The 14,712-nt window shown below is 38.9% G+C and overlaps 1 long non-coding RNA gene across 3 annotated transcripts in view; it reads right to left on the bottom strand.

Annotated features, from left to right (window-relative positions):
- Positions 1-14,712, bottom strand: part of LOC307226899 — a 139,961-nt gene that overhangs the window by 40,902 nt on the left and 84,347 nt on the right. For 2 of the 3 annotated variants that reach the window (XR_013843672.1, XR_013843673.1), the window contains one exon: positions 10,664-10,967. This is a non-coding gene — a long non-coding RNA (uncharacterized lncRNA). Of the gene's footprint in view, positions 1-10,663; positions 10,968-14,712 lie in introns of those variants that run through there. The other variant, XR_013843671.1, reaches the window with a different exon arrangement.

A 14,712-nucleotide genomic window follows, 5' to 3' on the forward strand; every position in this document is an offset into this window, starting at 1 on the left:
TTTATAGAATACATGGAGCTAGCATATATGACAGCGAAAATAAGAAACCAAATAAGAAAATGAGAAACCAATATAAGATACAGATAAAGAGATGAGTGGCAATACCTGGGAGAGTACTTAAAGAGATATAATATTTAAATTAACTTACATGTAGGAATAGCAGCATGAGCAGCAGTTACTAATAATAAGTGATATTTATAGGACAAAACAGGGTAGAAGAAAAGTATACGCAGCAAAATAAGGTTTGAATCAGGTGCCAGGGGAGGATGGACTGGGAAGTCCTGAGAAAAGTGATTTATTATGGAAAACGTATGAAGTATATTCAAAAATCTGAAACAATTTTATAAAGAAAAATAAATAGTTGGCATTAAGTGGCAAGTATTTATGGGCTATTTGAAAAGAACCAGGGCAGGAGGGAAGAGTCATGGTGTTACATCTTCCTTTATACCCACTTCTCAATGGGTAATGTAAGCCACTGCACTTCTGGTTCTGATGACACAGTTAGTGTGTGTCCAACATAACCAATTGAGAAGCTGCCTTGAGGAAGTCCCTTTAAAATGAATGGCCATTGTACAAGAGCAATATTTCCACATGCACTGAGAAACATGAGATTCAGGGCTGGCATTACAGGTGAGTGAGCCGTGTTTTCAATCTGGGTGCCAAGCTCAAGGGGGTGCCAGTGTCTTGGTGTGACCAAGGCAAGATACCTGAGAGGTAGGTCTGGGCCCTTATCATGGACATTGCTGGGAAAGCCTAGGAAAAGGGGAATCTGTCACACTGCTAAGTTTTGCAGACTTGTGCAAGTCACATTGCTTGGCAATGCTGCAAGGCTGACCACGGGGTGGGGTGCAGCTGAAGGCACTGTTAGCCCAGGGTGCTATTTACCTAATGAATGCTGTTAAGTGGCCCTAATCCATTAGAAGAAACCACATTTATATGCTGAGGCGGGTGCACAAATGACACTTCTTTTGGAAGGAGGGTGAGACCAGCTGCCATGTTGTCTGTCTCTGAAATACTTGCAGTCAGCTACCAGCTCCTTGCGTGTAATTCCGGACAGCCATGAACCTCAAGTGGCAGAAGAAAAGCTAAACATTTTGCTTCATGAAGAGGTTTCACAAGACATCTCAAAATGCATTTGACATCAGCCCTATTGAGAAATCTCTTTTGTTAGCGAGGAGGATTTAACTGGTCCTTTCTCTCAGGTTTGTGTGTTTAATTAGCTGACAGAACAGCGAAAACAGCAGGAGCCTGAAAGCTGAGGACTCTCTGCAACAGAAAATAAATGTGGAAGCACACGGATGATCTGAATGTGTCAAACACTGTTAAGGAACAAAAACAGGGCAGAATTTAACTGGAGACTTGCTTACCTTCTTCCCATGGGCATGTGGTTGGTGATGCTGAGACTAGATTGTGGACTAGAGGATGGCCTTTGGCCTGGTCTAGCAGAGTTCTTCTTAGGACCATTGCCTGACTATCGGAATGAGCTACAACAGCTTTTTGGTGCTTACTAAAAACATGCCTGTGCTTCTGGGCTTTTGCGGGTGCTTAATTTCCAATATAACATCCTTGGGGTTTTTAACTTCCATCTATATATTGCAATTTTCATGGTGATGTCTGTACTTCTCAAGTTGCTGTTTGATGCCTTGGAATTGGATGTGAAAGGCTGTATAGAAATACTTTAATAAAATAAATAATAGAAATAAATGAGAAATTCTTTGTCAAATTACCCTCAAGGCAAAGGTGCAGTGCTATTCTTCAAGGAGTTTTGAGTAACTTCAGGAGAAAGGCATTTAAGCTGCAATCCTAATCAACTTTACTCAGAAGTAAGTCCGACTGAATTAAGTGGGGTTTACTCCAAGGTATGTGGAGTTAGGATTACAGCCTCGGGCTGCTAACTACTGCTATCCATGCTTACCTGTGTAAAAATCTCGTTGAACACAGGGTTTGTGTAGGACTGGATTGTCAGAGCGCCTCGGATTGGAATGTCGGTAGAGGATTGGAATGTCAGAGTGCATTACGCACCCCATTCAACCTATCAGCAGAAATCTGATTGATTTCAATGGCTTCCTGGATCACAAATTCTGGGAGAAACCCCACCCATAGGAAAATGTGATGCAATCAAGTAATTCCACTTATCCTGCATTCCTGAGAGTATGCCCTACTGAGCTCAATGTAGCTTACTTCTGAGTAGATAGGCATAGGATTGCATAGCTCTGTAGTTCCACTGCATTCCTCAATTGTTAACAGATGAGGAAACGTTCTGGAGAAAAGGAGAGAGCAAACCAAAAGCATCATCATTAATGCTTGCCTATATGCATGGGGATAAAGGATTCCGAGCAGCTGGCCACTGAGCTATCACAACTATGGCTTGAAAATGGTGTTCCCTTATACTGAGTCAATACATTGGTCCATCTAGTTCAATATTGTCTAGGCTGATTGGCAACGATAACCCTAGGTCTGAGGCAGGAACCTTTCCCCACTATACTTGGAGAGGCCAGGGACGGAACCTGGGACCTCCTTCATTCAAGGCTTATGATCTACCACGGAGTTATGGCCCTTCTGCTATGCCATCCTGCCCTTAATATCAGCTGGTGAGGTACTTTTCTGGGTTATTCTGCTGACTTATTCCTGCTGAGGTCTGGCGGGTGAATAGTGGCAAATGAGCATCTTTGTGGTGGCACTGCATTTGTGGAACTCCCTCTGCGGATTGGTGCACTTGGTGTGAACACATGTGCATTCGGCACTAGGGATGGGTGAATCCTGTCATTTTCAGTTTTCTCCCATGTCTCATTTTTCCAGTTGTAACTTCAGATCTCCACATTTCCACATCAGTTTGCTTTTTTTTAAGTGCACATTTCTCCCAATTATGCACACCTTTGGAAAGCAATTTTTCTTACTATAATGCATTTTTTTCATACTTTACTCTAGCATATGCATTTTATACACGTTATTAGCAAGAGAACTGCATTGCAAAATTCAGAGAATTCAGAAGCATGGCTGTATTTTGCTTTGTGTTTGCAGCTGCTGTTTTTATTTCTTTAGGTTATTTCTACTGAAAATTTATCTGGATTTCTTTCCCTGTTACTTGTTCTGAAAATATAATAGCATCTCAAGAGGCCTTAACAGCTTGTACAAGTACCTTACTCTTTTTCTGTTGTCTGTTTCATCAATGTGTCACATGATCATATTTGAACTGTTATCTCTAGCCAGTCAAACTTTCTGTCTTTTTTAAAAAAATGGTGTGGGTGTATGAAGTGGTGGATCATCCAGTACTTCCAAAAGCCTGCTAGCTTTTTATTTCCAGGTGGGAGTGTGGCATTTTTCCTTTTGTCTTGCTTGGCGTATCTCCATCTTTCAGAATTACTCATCCCATTAAAATCAGTGAGGCATGGGCAGGATCCTGGCGTTTATCTGGGGCTTTGGATCCAGGAGATAAAGGCTGCCTCTTTCCTGACTCTGCCCCCCAAATGCCCTGTTTTGAGACCTCACACTGGCCACCACTGGCAGTAGATTCATTCCTTAAGAGATTTCCATGAGTATAGCATAGAGTTTCTGAAGCAGACAATGGACATCTCTGCCCCATCCTAACTGCCTCTGTCCAGCAGACCTGGTGGGGTTAGGATTGCGCTCTGTAATAGGATCAGGACACCAATTTATTTTGTTGATATCAAAAGTATTTCAAAGAGAATCTAGGTGCCTAAATGCCCTGTTGTTGGCCACTTTGGAGTTAAATATTTCTTCTAGAGGAGCAGAATAGCTAGCTGGATAATTCCCCCCACCCTGTTCCTTTCTGTTTGAATAATCAGCCAGCAATAAATTTACTGATCTAGAGAATTTGGCGCAAAGTGAAAGTACTGTAACTTAATGATATAAAATAACTCCTCCCTAGAAATTGAAGAAGAAAGCCTACACTTTCCTTACATTATCATACATTAGTAACAATCCCAAATAATTGTAATGTATGGAAATTGGGTTTCTTGACTAGAATAACCATCTCTTCGGCATGCAAGAGTAGTGGATAAATGCTTCATCGTCTCAAGTATTCATGGAAGAGGGACTTTTAGCAAGTGAATAAAAATATATCAATGTGAAACATGTTAACTCAATGTAACAGTGTATAATTTAGCATTCACATTAAATGTGTGTTATAAAAGCATCATCAACTTTATTTTAGTTTTAACAGAGAAAATTAAATGCACAAATTGTGCTAATGTAATGGTGTAGCTCAGAAGTGTAACAGAGAAGTTGAAAAATCAGGATCATGCTCTGCCCCCACCTGCAACTCTGGCAACTTCTTCAGCAAATGCAATGGTTATTTTCGAGGGTTTAATTTAGCACTTAGCTTCATTCAAAAAGTCCCATTTTAGGTACTTAAGTGAAGGGGATATGTGGGATGCATGTTCAAATATTACATCAATGCTGGACCTAAGAACCATCTGCATTGTTAACATTGTAGGTGGGTTACACCATTTGGGACTTTTCAGTTTAGGGAAAACAGTGAGTGAGGGACCCGGCGGAGCTGCAGACAATTACGTATGGTGTGGAGAATATGAATAGAGTCCTTTTCTCTCAAAATACTAGAACTCAGAGCCATACAGTGAAGGTGAATGTTGGAAGATACAGGTTAGACAAAAGAAAGTACTTCACAGAGCATATAGTTAAACTGTGGAATTCACTCCCACTAGAAGTGCTGAGGGTCACAAACGTGGGTGGTTTTAAGTCAGTCTCATATGCAGGCCAACCTTGATCAGAGTAGAAGGGGCCACTTCTTTCTACTCGTGTCATGGCTTATACAATAGCAGCCCTACTGCAAGAGTAACAGTGCGTTCCACTGTAATGAAGAGCAATATAGTTTGGAAATGTAACAAAAATGGGTATTCCCCAGAAGGATGTGGAAGTGGAATCAAAAAGTAATGGGGCAGTCAAGAGAGAGGTTTATTGAGCCAATGTGTTCCGGACCCTACTGGTCCTCCTTCAGGGAAATTAAGAGAATGAACAAGTCAACATTTAGATGTATTGCTGCTTCTTTCCTTATACTTAGGGCCTGAAATGTGCTGGATTAATAGTAATCTCTTTTGCCTACTCCATGGCTTTTTTGCTTCTACTTCCAGTTAGGATTTTTGTTTGCTTGCTTTAAGCCTCTATAGCACTACATCAGAAATGGAAGTGCAATGGGTAGGAATTTATGGAGTGCCAATTAGGAAGACCTAATCATTAAAATTCTGAGCATGAAAGTCTGAGAAGGAGCTAAAGAAAACTTAGAGAATGGTAAAGGTTTGGTACATTAAAGTAGCAGAAGGAAGCAGAACTTGGAGAAGAGCCAACAATACCAGGAAAAGGAATATTGGACTTGGCAAATTTATCGTTTGGACTACAGCCACCAACAGAAGAAGAGCAACAATTGGGAGCAGTAGGAGGAGTAAGTAAATAATCCCATCATGGCCCTGTGATTATTGAGCTGGAACTGCAATGGACTTAATATTCCTCGGAAGAGGAAGAACGTTTTTCATATTCTACAGAAACAACAATTGGACTTGATTTGCCTGCAAGAGACACATGTGACAAGAACACATAGAAAACTACTTATCAATAAAAAACTAGGACATGAATTTATATCATCTGACAGAGTGAAAAAAAGAGGAGTGGTTATATATGCAAAGGATAGATTGATGCCGAAACAAATATTTAAAGATGAGCAAGGAAGATATCTGGCAATTGAAATCCAAGTACAAGGCCAGAAATTTTTGATTCTAGGAATCTACGCACCAAATGAAGGCAAATCTGAATTTTTTAAAAAGTTGCATGAGATTTTGCTGGACTACATGGACTCAAATATAATTTTGATGGGAGATATGAATGGAGTTGTCTCTACAAACATGGACAAAGCACAAAGACAAGTAATTTCTAAAGACGGAAGGCTACCAAAAACATTTTTTGAAATGACTGACAATATGGACTTAGTTGATATTTGGAGATTAAAAAATCCTCTTGAAAGAGAAGGAACCTTCTTTTCTGAAGCCAAAATGACCTGGACTAGAATTGACCAAATATGGGTTACTAGAGGACTGGCATCAAAGATAAAAAAAGTGGAAATCTGCCCAAAGACTTGCTCCGACCATAACGCCGTGAAGATGGAGATGAATCAAACAACAGCTGGCACTTTCAGATGGAGGAGGAATGACTCATTATTCAGAGATAAAGAATTTTGTAAAAAGGCCCAAAAAACATTAAGAGACTATTTTGAAATTAACATGAGGATTAATGTGGAAAAAAGAGTAATCTGGGATGCAAGCAAAGCGGTTATGAGAGGTTTCTTGATACAACAAAATGCAATAAAGAAGAAAAGCCAAAACGAGAAAAAGGATAAGATATTAGAAAAAATTAAAGAAGGAGAAAAGAAATTGAGATCAAAACCAAAGTCTCAGGAGATCTTGAGAGAAATTAAATTATGCCAAATGCAATACATGGAACTGATGAACCAAGAAATAGAATGGAAAATTAAACAAATGAGACAGAAAACGTTTGAATCCGCTGATAAATGCGGGAAATTGTTGGCTTGGCAACTGAAGAAGAGACAAAAACTAAATACAGTGACAAATTTAGAAGTGGATGGAAAGAACATAAACAATCCAACTGAAATTAGAAGCTGCTTCCAGAGATATTTTAAACAACTATATACACAAGGGCCAGAAAAAGAGATTGATATAGAACAATTTTTGAAGAAAAATGGGATGAAGGAAATTTCATGTCAAGACAAAGTGCTTCTGAATCAGAAAATAACTGAACAAGAAATAGAAGATGCCATTCAAAACATGAAACTGGGCAAATCTCCGGGACCTGACGGACTGACTTCCAAATATTACAAGGCTTTAAAAGAATGGCTAATACAACCTTTGAAGGAAGTCTGTAATGAAATCCTTGAGGGGAAAGAAGCACCTGATACGTGGAAAGAGGCTTATATTACGCTTATACCGAAGACAGAGACTGAAAAGACCCAACTTAAGAACTATCGTCCAATCTCTTTATTAAATGTGGATTACAAAATTTTTGCCGACATTTTAGCTAAGAGATTGAAAAAAGTTTTGATGGGGGAGATTCATAGGGATCAATCGGGCTTCCTCCCGAGAAGACATTTATCAGATAATGTAAGGAATATAATAGACATTTTGGAAATGCTAGAAGTTAACATAAACACAAAAGCTGTTCTGATATTTGTGGATGCGGAGAAAGCCTTTGACAATATTTCCTGGACCTTTTTAAAGAAGAATCTCCATGGGATGGGGGTAGGCCGAGGTTTTGAAAACGGTATAGGCGCAATATATTCTGAACAAAAAGCAAAGTTAATTGTAAATAATGTAGTCACAGAAGAATTTAAGATAGAAAAAGCGACACGTCAGGGGTGCCCAATTTCCCCATTACTTTTTATTTCGGTCCTGGAGGTTTTGCTCAACATGATAAGAAAAGACCAGCTGGTTAAAGGGGTTCAGGTCGGAGCGAGACAATATAAATTGAGAGCATTTGCAGATGACTTGGTACTTCCATTACAAGAGCCAGAATCTAGCACCAAAAGGGTTTTGGAATTAATTCAAGAGTTTGGTCAAGTGGCAGGATTTAAATTAAACAAATCAAAGACTAAGGTATTAGAGAAAAACTTAACAGTAGGGGAGAAGGAGAGGTTTCAGAATGAAACAGGTTTAACTGTGGTTAAGAGTGTAAAATATTTGGGGATTAATATGACAGCTAAAAACATGAATCTATTTAAAGATAATTATGAGAAATGTTGGAATCAAGTGAAAAAAGATCTAGAAATTTGGTCAAACTTGAAGCTTTCCTTGTCTGGTCGAATTGCAGCTATTAAGATGAATGTATTGCCTAGAATGTTATTTTTGTTCCAAACATTGCAAATTGTTGATAAGATGGAGTGTTTTAAGAGATGGCAGCGAGATATCTCTAAATTTATCTGGCAGGGCAAAAAACCCAGAATAAAATTTAAGATTTTAACTGATGCAAAGGAAAGGGGGGGATTTGCCCTGCCAGACTTGAAACTTTACTATGAATCAGCAGCTTTCTGCTGGTTGAAGGATTGGCTGCTTCTTGAGAACACAGACACCTTAGATTTGGAAGGTTTTAATAACTTTTTTGGGTGGCATGCATATTTGTGGTATGACAAGGTTAAGGTTCATAAAGGCTTTAAAAACCATATTGTCAGGAAAGCATTGTATAATGTCTGGATTAAATATAAAGATTTGTTGGAGAATAAAACTCCAAGGTGGCTGTCACCAATGGAGGCAAAGGCATTGAAAAAACTTAATACGGAGTCTAAATGGCCAAAATATTGTGAAATCCTAGAACAGGAGGGTAATAAGTGGAAATTGCAGAGTTTTGAGAATCTAAAAGACAAAGTGCGAGATTGGCTTCACTATTATCAAATAATGGAGGTTTACAAGCTGGATAGGAAAATTGGTTTCCAGGTGGAAAAGTCAAAATTGGAAACAGAACTGTTAGAATCCAATACTAAGAATTTGTCAAAAATGTATAACTTGCTGTTGAAATGGAACACGCAAGATGAAACGGTTAAATCAGCTATGATTAAGTGGGCGCAAGATATTGGACACAATATTATGTTTGCTGACTGGGAAAAGTTGTGGACCACCGGTATGAAATTCACGGCGTGCAACGCCTTGAGAGAAAATATTATGAAAATGATTTATAGGTGGTACATGACCCCAGTCAAGCTTGCTAAAATTTACCACTTATCAGATAATAAATGTTGGAAGTGTAAAGAAAATGAAGGTTCATTCTTTCACCTCTGGTGGACGTGCCCAAGGGTCAAGGCTTTCTGGGAAATGATATATAATGAAATGAAAAAGGTATTTAAATATACCTTCTTGAAGAAACCAGAGGCCTTTCTCCTGGGTATGGTTAGCCATGTGGTGTTAAAGAAGGATAGAACTTTGTTTCTGTATGCCACAACAGCAGCAAGAATCCTTATTGCCAAGTATTGGAAGACACCAGATCTACCCACTCTGGAAGAATGGCAGATGAAAATGACAGACTATATGGGACTGGCAGAGATGACGGGCAGAATCCGGGACCAGGAGAAGGAGACAGTGGAAGAAGATTGGAAGAAATTTAAAGACTACCTTAATAAATACTATAAGATTAGTGAATGTTAGATTGACAGGGGTTTAAAAATAATGTGGTTTTCAGAGACCTTGATTAAGAAAAGGAATGGAATTAGTAAAAAACTTTTGGGAAACAAGGGAATGGATTTGCTGATTGGATAATGAAATTAGAATACAAAACGGGGAGGTATGAGGAAGTCGGGGAAAATAGGTTGAGAAAATTAAGGTTTGAAATTATACTTGTTGTTTTTTTTGTTTGTTTTGTTTTTATTGTTGCTGTTTGTATTTGTATGTTTTTATTGGAAATGTTAATAAATATTATTAAAAAAAAAATAAAATAAAGTAGCAGAAGGGGACTTCTCTCTAGACCTATGCAATATGGTGAGAATATGGTTTCTCTTTTCCCCCAACACACACACAAATGTGCACACACATACACACTGAGTTGAGCAAAACCTTTTCATTTGAGCTCTTCCGTAGGAGATGCTAATTGGCCTATAAGGAATAATCTCCCTCTGATGCACATGTGTAAATTGGCATTTAGTGAAAATTAATTAATCTAAATACAATGGTAACAACTGGAGGACATGTAATCAGGTGTGGGGAGAAAAATAAGGGAGACCAATCTAGAAAACCAAGATCTTTCCTATATTTGCAGTATTTCATGAGTATAAACCTGTGTGGTTAGAAATCATGACAAAACTTTGTAACAGGAGTCCCAATTAGTGGACCAATATCTTATAGTTTCTGATAATTTTACATACCCTGTAAAGATGTTGATGTGTCAGATCAACAACCAAGATGAACGGAAGAATTAGGCCAGTTTACACCCCACTCCTCACATTATATTTGGAATGACAGCGTAGTGCAGACAATCTCGAGAGGATTTCCCCACCCCAAGTGGTGATCCACACTATGCAGATGGGTAATCATGAGAAGTGCAATATATCACCCAGTTTCTCTCTGGGGCTGGAGAACTGGAAGTACGGTATGTTGGGAAAAGGTGTGATGTCACACTTTATGTGATTGATTCTCTCTGTGCTAGGAAGCATCACAAAGGAAAGGCAGGATTTGATTTATTTTTTATTTTTCATTTTTCTAAGGATCAGAGTCCAGGGGCTAATTAGCATGATCATCTGGACTGGGGGGGGGGGGGATTTCTGTGGATAAAAATGAAGTGTAAATTTTACCCCCTACAGGCAGTGTGGCAAAATTGTCAAGAGATTGCATCTTCAAGTGGCCACAGTTCAATATGCAGCTACTGTATCCCATCCCCGCATCTTGCGATAGGGTGGAAATATAGCATCTAGACTTGCAGTGAAGTGCTATTGTGGCCATTTAACCACAAAGGGAATCATTCAAACCACATTCGCTCAAGCCCCACCACCTCATCACTAAAAAGAGCCATGTGGTTCGGCCTGATGAATTATGCAGCTGATGAGTTTGGTGCTTGTGAGATACCTGTCTCCTAAAGCACACTGGGTGCCTTAAAGGGCACACATGGCTGTAAATGCACTCGGATCATGTCTGCCATGGTGGTAGTGTGGGCAGGACATGCATCCTAATCAAATATTGTCAGAAGATACTCTGTGGACAAGCACATATCTGTGCACATATCTGGCACATGAAGCGGGAATCATGTTTATTCCCATTCAATATCAATCCAAAATTCTTCCACTTACCTGACTGGCTTCTGGGGTTGACTGTCCTCCAGAAAAATACATAACTACACATGAATATTTTTTATTTTATGTTGACCAAACCTGGTATTCAAGCTGCAGTGGTTTTAAATGCTTGGGTTGAATTCAGCGGGCTGCTTCAGTTTCACTGGTGTAAGGATGTCTGCAAGAGATGAGAACATGATTAATCGGGTGTTTACATTTATGGGTATTGAAGATGACTTTTGTTGTTGTGAAGAATCTCTAATCTGTTTAAAACTTAAAGAAATTGTGAATGGTTTTCTCTCACACACCAAACTGGCTGTCTGAGAATAAAAGCATAAGAAGAGCCCTGCTGGATCAGGCCAAAGGTCCTTGTCCGTGGGAAGCCATAATAATAAATAATAAATAATATTTATATTATTTATATGCCGCCCATCTGACTGGGTTGCCCCAGCCACTCTGGGAGGCTTCCAACAAATTAAAACACAGTAAGACATCAAACATTAAAAAAATCCCTATACAGGGCTGCCTTCAGATGTCTTCTAAAAGTCAGATACAGTGGTACCTCTAGTTGCGGACACGATCCATTCTGGGGTGCCGTTCGCACCCCGAAAAGTCTGCAAGTAGAGCAGCGCTTCTGTGCAAGCGCAGAGCACGATAGATCGCTTTTGCGCATGTGCGAAGTGTGCAGAATGCTTCTGCACGCGTGTGCGCGCTGAAACCCAGAAGTATACACTTCCGGGTTTGCTGCGTTCACAACCCGAAAAGCCGCAATGTGAAGCAAATGCAACAAGAGGTATGACTGTGGTTGTTTATTTCCTTGACATCTGATGGGAGGGCATTCCCCAGGGTGGGCACAACTATTGAGAAGGCTCTTTGCCTGGTTCCCTGCAACCTCACTTCTCACAGTGAGGGAACCACTAGAAGGCCCTTGGAGCTAGACCTCAGTCTCCAGGCTGAACAATGGGGGTGGAGACACTCCTTTAGGTACACAGAGCCAAAGTCATTTAAGCCTTTAAAAGTCAGCACCAACACTTTAAATTATGCTTGGAAAGGTACTGGGAGCCAATGTAGATCCTTTAAAAACCGGTGTCCTGGCAGCTGCTCCCAGTCACCAGTCTGGCAGCTGCATTTTGGATTAGTTTCTAAGTCACCTTCAAACATAGAGTGCACCACAATAGTCCAAGTGGGAGATAACCAGAGCATGTACCACTCTGGTGAGCCAGCAAGCAGGACCTGGGTACAACAGCATTCTCCCAACACATGATTCCCAGAACTTATCTTCTGAAGGAGTCTAGGGTGGCAAGGCCTCATAGTCACTGATAGTCGTATCCTCCATAAATTTGTCTAATTCTCTTTCAAAGGCATCCTAGGTGGTGACCATCACTCTATTAAATACATTGAATGTCTTTTCAAACACTAAATGTAGACAAAGCATGTATTCATTGCAACACACACACACATTATCTAGACTATATTTCCCTTGATCATATCTGGAGAACAATGTCAAAATGTAGCACAACAACAACGCACCCATAAGCAAATGATGATTGCCCAAACACTCCCAGAAAAAAAAAAAGGTCCTAATTATAATCACCGTAGATAATTGGTAGGCAATAAGGACAAGCACAATAGTTCATTACAGCTTATCCTCAATTAGTTGACGACTGTATTTCTCAGCATACATAATGTAATTTGGAAGGAAGGTGTGTCTATTTCTAGACAATGAGGAACAAAAAAACTGCGAGAGTCTTCTTTTCTCCAGAATTTATTATTTAGGTAGAGGACAGGTGCATTTTTAGGTAGCTTAGGCTTGTTTAGTTAAGGGACAGGAACATTTTTGCAAGAAACTGGACAACAGATGAATTAGCACATTTTTTGCACAATCTGAAAAATAAGGCACATGAAGCTTGCACAACCACCTCCCCACACCTTGATAATTATTAACCTAGCATGCTGTATCTTCCTTTGAAAAGTCAAATCAAATTAAAATACAATTAGCATTATAATTCAGCCAGTTCATCCTGAGTGGCATTTTAAGAAATTAAAGCTCTGTAGCTGGTATGCTATATTTATAAAAAAATTGCTTGGGAAACTGTGTCAAAGAGAATCACCGCAGTTTCGGCACTAGAAGCTTCAAAACCTGCCATTGCTCTATGCATCTTTTTGTTGTTAAGAACCAAATGCAATTACAAGTGGTTTCAACCTTCACATTTAGCTCATAATCAAAATATTTATTAATGCTGTGCATTCCACAGAGAAAGTATTGCTGGATGGAAATATTGCAACAGGCATTGAACGAAATCAAAGGTGAACACCGATAGATGTCACATGAGGAAAGTAAATAAACAGAGGCAAAGCAACTATTAGAGTAAAAAAAAAAGCATATAGATCAATCAAAAAAATCAATACGGTCATAAACATATGGTGAAAAGATAATTAATTCTTTTCTTTTGTATGCGTTCCTCTCAAAAGCATCTTGCTTTGTATGCAGCTCTTTCATGTCTCATCACACTTCTTTTTATCACTGCAGTATTTTCTATCCTTCCAAAGATTTTTATCTGTCAGATGTTTTTTGATACTAATATTTTAAACATGCAGCATGTTAGTAGCAGCAAAAGTCTTAATATACTTTCTGCATGGATATCATGAATCACCTCATTGATGAGTGCATATTTGAAGGGTTTCTAACCATCAAACATCAAAACATTTTAGCTATTAGAAAGGTGACACATATTTTTCTTTGAATGCTGGACTACTTTGCTTCATTTTCTTAATTTTTATAACTGTGCTGCTGACTACTAGGGAAAGCTTTTTATATGCTCCCCCTCCCTGGCTCTCTGTGTGCTGTTCTTTCAAATAAGTCTATTAATAATAAATACCCCAAAAGCCCTTATCTTTACATACTAGGAACAGAATTAATATTGGTATCATTATTATCTGAACAATTATTTCATTCTGCACTAATGGCTAATTTGAGAAGTATCACTTCAGAACATTTTGTTGAATCTAGCCATCACTTATTATCATGGCATAATACAATGTCTATTTGGAAATGGATTGTTTAAATCAGTATTTTCCCCCCTCACATTGTAAACTATGCTCAGGAATTACCTCCGACAGAGACTGCTGTAATTTCTGAAACACATGTAAGAGTGAAAAATATGGAAAAGACCTTTTCAGCTCAAGTCTATAGCTTGAGTGTGACCAAGAAACAGCACATTCAGATTAAAAGCACTGGCATTGACTTTGGTACGATGTAAGAACTTTTCTTTTCTTTACTTTATTATGTTATTTGCAGCTACAGTTCGAAATGCATTGTGATAATAAGAGTGTGTGTGTGGGGGGTGTCCTCCACTGACCGTAAATTAACACCCAATGTTATCATGAAGAGCTCCTCTAAGCTAACATATTCATGCAAGACCAAACTGATTGTCTCATAGTGAATACTGATGTCTACAATAAATAGCCTTGAAACACAATTGGTCTAACATCAAATATTATCTAGGTCTAACATCAAATATTATTCTGCCTTTTTTGAACCACATATATTTTTGTAGTTTTAAAAGTGCTTTGTACTTCTTTTGAACTCAGCAACAGGTATTACGAATATTTCAAATTTCCCTTCCCTCAAATCTTCACTTGAATTTGCCACCTATAAGACTGTGGACACAGCTTCTTGCAGTTACTGTTGCAAGATGTTGTCACGGCTGTAACTGAAGATGCTGGCACAAATGTAAATTTGTTCCTTATATAATAGTTTGATGGTAAGTAAATAGTTTTATTTATTTATTAAGTGCCTGCATGGGGAAAAAAGCACTGGGAGGTTAGCTGGATTTAGTGTCCATTGAAGAAATTGCAATTCTCTGATTCAGTCTACTATTGTTGGTTTTAGTTTAGCTCCCTCTCAATCAATATCGAACAGG

The sequence above is a fragment of the Podarcis cretensis genome (assembly GCF_951804945.1).
Source record: "Podarcis cretensis genome assembly, chromosome: 11".
Lineage (NCBI taxonomy): Eukaryota > Metazoa > Chordata > Lepidosauria > Squamata > Lacertidae > Podarcis > Podarcis cretensis.